The following is a 5,762-nucleotide window of genomic DNA, read 5'->3' as shown; positions in this document are numbered from 1 at the left end:
ACACTAACGAAAATATTCATGTTTTTGAATACTGCCAGGCGATTGGTGAAAGAATTTGAACTTGCATTTGTCATTTAGGAAACAAAGGGCTTGGGGCCCAAATGTTATCGTGTTTTCTTTTTTTTTTTTCTTTTAGTATGTCTTGGAAAGCAGGGGCGGTTTTTCTTCTTTCATTGGAGGTGCTCGTGCTGCGAGCTGAAAGGAGCAGCGCCCCCTCGCTGCCGCCAGATATAAGGGGTATAAACCTAATTACATTGGGTTGCAGGGGTAGTGATACTGGTATAACGGCATAACTCTTTTTTAACAAGAGTTTGACACACAGTATGGGAACACACGAGACTATGTCTGGGGGTAAGGCGGCTCCCGTCTCAGGTTTGCCTGCCCAGAGGGGGAGGGCTAGGCCGACCTTACCACGTCCGGTGCTGGTCACGAACGGAAGGAACAAGCGAGATCAGATAACACGTCATCTACGCGCCCTCGCTAAGTGAATGTTTTCCTATTAGGGACTTGGAGCCACGTGGTAAACAGTCACGGGGTCCAAGAGTACTTCCCTGGCCCATGGTAACGCCACAGCCGGTCCACATGGACAACAGACGGTCCTTTTCGCCCTCTGCGAATTCAATAGGTGACGTCAGGAAGGGCCGCTACCACCGTGTATGGCCCTTCCCAGGGGCTCTGTAGCTTCGGCGAGAGCCCTCGCTTCCGACGCGGGTTATGCAGCCACACTCTGTCACCTATGCTGTACCCCCACTTCCCTCATGTGCCAGTCATAGGTCTCCTTCATGGCATGGCCGGCTACCTTGAGCTTCCCACGCACTCGTCGGTACACCTCCGCCAGTTAGCGGCGCTCCGGTGCGCCAAGTCCTCGAGGAAGTCAGGCAATGGCCCCCACACCAACCAACTCCTTGCTCCCCGACGACTCTTCTGGACGCTCCACTTCCTCACAAGTGCCCAGCTTTGCACCAGCTGGCACCTTCTGGCCTTATCGGAGAAGTTAGCAACCAACACTTTTGGGCACCTCATCAGCTTCCGTCCGAGGGTCGACACACGCCTTACTCTGCGTCAGGTAGTCAAGGCCCAGCAAGCAGTGCTCGTGCAGATCGGCCCACATACACCGGCAGCCGCTGCACCGTGCTGCCCACGCCAGTACAAGCCTCTACTGCCCCTTGAGCTGCACACAATGCCCCATGACACCACACAGTCCTCTGTGGTGCGTCTGGAAGTTGCATAGTGGCCAACATATCAGGCCGCACTAGGTGTGTCCACTGTCAGGCGGCATGGCTTCCCATCTATTGTGCCCTCCACCTGCATCGTTGCTGGTTCGACGGCAGCTTACCCAAGTCGGGGCCCGGGAACCGAGGACGGCTGGGTTTTCGGTCCCCTTCTCCAGCCTGTCCAAGTTTTCCGCCTGTACCACTTCCTTAGCCTTAGGACATGCACTCGGATGGTGACCATACCTGCCACATTCCTTGCAGCACTGCTGGAAGGCATCAGAATCCGTCCGGTTGAGGACATGTTCTCCGCTCCCTCCGACATCGACTATGTCTGTACCCTTCCTCCCCGCAAGCCCCAAACATAACCCTTGGAAAAGTGCTCGGGCTCACCTTCTTCAATGCTACCTTCTCCACTTTAGCCTTCCGGCCCCAGAGGTCATGGTGGGGTATGAGCAGCTGGCCCTAGGCCCACTGGTTGCCTTCAGGAAGGCCTCGAACTCCAAGGCCCTTGCCAGCGCCACCTGCAGGTCCTCAGGGTGTGCCTGCTTGACGTAGATTTGCAGCTGCTGGTCCTGCAAAGTGCCCAACAAGAAATCGCTGGCCAGGACCACGATCATCTCTTCTGCAGCTGCAGGGTAGACCTCCTTACCAACGCCTCCACATCCTGCACCAGCTGGGACAGTGTCTCGCCACGCTCACGAGTCCGCTTCTTCAAGCGGGCCCGATATATACCTCGGCCTGGTGGTGGTGCCCGAAACGGCGTTTCAAAGCCTCCGCCACGGTGGTGTAAGAGGCATGTTAGGATGCCGGCAGATAGCCCCAAAAACTTCCCCGCGGGGCCCCTTAGCGCTGTTACCAACTGCAGGGCCTTCTCTTCCTGGCTCCAGCCCAGGGGGAAGGAAGGGGGTGAGGGAGGCAACGAGGCGGGTTGACCGGGTCCGAGTTTTGCCGCCACCTATAACCAAGGGAGCGGTTCCGATGGGTCCCCAGCCTTTCTGCAGCGACCACTGGCTCCGACACGACGCTGCGAGGCCCGGGGTTTCCTGCCACGGACCCCAGGCAGACCCCAGTAAATCTGAACTCTGGCATCTGTTGCCAAAACCTCGTCTGCCTTCTCTGCTTGCAACGTTACTACCTCATGATGCCGCCTTTTCCTCCTTCACTTCCTCCCTCAGGCCCCTGAACCTCGCCCTTCAGAGTCTGCTCCTACTCCATCAGTTCACTCTTCACGCTGTTGGAGGCCTGTCTTTGTACTGCTGAGTTTCCATCTTCACAGATGCAAGATTGCTCTGTAGCACCTCAACAAGTTGGCAAAAACTGTTCCTCTGCTTTCCTTGCCTGCATCTCGACGAGATGGTGCGCCTGCTCACGTACCCTCTGTGCCTGCCTTTCTGCCCTTTGTGCCATTTCCTCCCTCATACCGGCCAGCATGGCAGTGATCAGGTCCATCTGGCTCGGCTTCACCTCACTCGTGCCTGCCCAGTCATAGCCTCCTCTCCCTCATGGCTGCCACCATCTTGGACGACATGATAAACCGGCGTGTCTCACTGATCAAATATCACAAATCCCACTCCTGACACCATTTGTTACGCCCCGGGCCCCCTCGTCTCTCTGCCACCAACACAAGGCAGGCTAGGCGGACGGTGTGCTATTCACAGGGCCGTGAACACTGAACAGCTCCAAGAGGCACCGAGCACCCCAGCGTCCCAGAACACCAGGAGGGGAAACGCCACCTGCGAGGCAGGGCACGAAATAAACACAAATGACAGTCTTTAATTTATTTACACAAGTTATTTTCCCGTACACTTTTCTATAGGCACAATACAGGGGGGAAACCAGCATGTCACACTGCACGATACAGCTTATAACAGGGTAACACAAAGTATATCAGGTCACAAGGGTACACACGAGGTCTAAACAGCAGCAGCACCCAACCGCGTCTCTCTCTTGGCTTGTTCCTCCGCTCCTCCGCGCACAGCCAGTTTGCGTCATGTTTGCCCAGGTCATCCTTTTCATTTCAAACACATGTTTCGCACAGAGGACAAAGACCCACTGGCGTAGTAATATATATTATATAATATATATATATATATATATATATATATATATATATATATATATATATATATTATATATTATATGTATATATATATAATATATTATTATATATATATATAATATATATACACACATTTATATAATATATATATATATATATATATATATATTACATATCTACATATATATATATATATATATATATATATGTGTGTGTGTGTGTGTGTGTGTGTGAGCATGTGTGGTGTGTGTGTGTGTGTATAATATATATATATATATATATATATATATATATATATATATATATATTTTTTTTTTTTTTTTTTTTTTTTTTTTTTTTTTTTTTTTTTTTTTTTTTTTTTTTTAATACAAGCTTTAGTGAGCCCTGCGAGCCCTCCCCCTCTCAAATTATGCCCCTGGTTTGTGGTTTGATATAGCAGCCCCCAAATTTCCTGTCAAGTCCGTTAAATTGTTTACAGAGGCAGTCTGCAATTGCGAGCCTTCGGTTTATTGACCAATAATATTAGTCGATAAATTATTAATGAATACTGTGAAGGGACAGGACCTAGTGTAGGCCCCTGAGGAACACCAATATGAATTTCCTTGGCTTGATGGTATATTTTCAAGAATTCTGACAGACCAAATTCACGGTCGTCAGTTCGTGATTTCTTTGTTTGAAGAGGATTATGCAACCGACACTGACATAGGCTTTCGATATTTTGGTTATTATGCATAACATCACATATCTCATTATGTGATATGTTGTTTGTGTGGATAGTTTACATCTGACTTGTTCTGTGTTTTAGATAGAAGATTTTTGTCTTCAAACTTGGTGTGCTGCTGTTTTTCTCAAGAACTTTAAGACATCGCAAGGTCTATGATGTTATGTTTTCAGTATGGGATGGTGGGTAAACACCGGTCTTTATAGGCGTATTAGTAATAACTGTTAGATAGTATGCACTTGGGGTACTCTTTCGTGAATCAAAGGTGGGGTTGCCAAACGTACAACACAGCTATCGTGCTTTATTATCAGGGTTACTAATTAGGGTCTGGAAATTTTGTTGTTATCATTGTCCTCAACTCTTTAATGAACTTATTAACATTTACTTACGCATTTATTCATTTTCAGTGAATCTCTTGGCGTTTGAATGAAGTTGAAAGCTCTGTGTTACTTATGGAATTTAGTTTGTCTGATGTTTTTTGCCAGGCATTTCGGTAGAGTCGTGATTACAGTCACATGGTTTATATTTGCAGGAATTGCTCTTATGCTTTGGATTAGTGATTTTTGGTGTTTATATTCAGCCTGGAAGGTAGTGCCAAAAATTATTTCACAAGGGCTTTTTTGAGCACTTATTCCATCAGCTACGGCTTTCTCGAGGCCGTTAAATCATGGAGCAAGAGGACGTTAAACATTTTTTACCATAGATTGAGCGGAGGCATCTATGCTAGTGTTTATATCACGACCTTGAGAGTATTAAACTGTCAGTGGTTGTCATCTGTTCATTAAAATCTTTGATAAAGTCGATTCTTTGGCTACAATATGTTGGCACAATGACTGGGGATCGTAGTGTGTTAAATCACGATTTTTTTTCTCTTTTTATGGTTGTTGTTTTGATATGTTTATATTCAGTCACAGCTAAGAATTTATGATCAGCTGTTGGTATGGTAAATGCGTGTAGAATGATACAGGACTGACTGTTATGATAGCGGTGTAATACGGGCGAAGTATTTATGTATCTATGAAGGTTTTGTTTAGTTTTCTTCTTCCTTTAACGGTAGGTTCATGTCTGAGCCGCCGTGGTCACAGCATGATACTTAATTGTAGTTTTTCATGTTGTGATGCTCTTGGAGTGAGTACGTGGTAGGGTCCCCATTTCCCTTTCCACGGTGTTTACCTTTTTAGGTAATCATTCTCTCTATTTTATGTGGGCTTGGGACCAGCACTGGACTTGGGCTGGCTTGGCCACCCAGTGGCTAGGTAGGCAATCGAGGAGAAAGTTCCTTGCCAAGGGAACAACGTGGCCGGCGGTGACTCGAACCCTCGAACTCAGATTGCCGTTCTCTATTAATTAATCATCCCAATTAACTTTGCATTTGAAGTTATCCTTCCCGTGGCGCAGTGGCTCCCAAACCCTTTTCAGTGACAGAATCCTAGACTCATTATTGCACAACCCTTTTTTTAAAACCCTTACGCTATTCCCCATCGGGGTTTACCCTTACAGCAAAGTGCATTTTCACCTGTTTCACGAATTACTGGAACTCGAAACTAAAGACATACAGGTTGCATGCTGAAATAAGATATGTATAATTACCCAGTTTGAGAACCACTGCAAATACAGCATATTAATGATGCCCAGATGAGTGTGTGATGGTATGGTTATGTGTCTCTAGATTGTGTCAGTAATAGTTGAAGGCTGGATATTGCTCGGCACAGCTTCTCAGATGTCTTCTGCAGATGTAAAGGCAGAGTTAAGGATATCTCTTACAGAA

The sequence above is a fragment of the Penaeus monodon genome, unplaced genomic scaffold, assembly GCF_015228065.2.
Source record: "Penaeus monodon isolate SGIC_2016 unplaced genomic scaffold, NSTDA_Pmon_1 PmonScaffold_9602, whole genome shotgun sequence".
NCBI lineage: Eukaryota > Metazoa > Arthropoda > Malacostraca > Decapoda > Penaeidae > Penaeus > Penaeus monodon.
Note: the sequence above shows the minus strand (reverse complement) of the source record.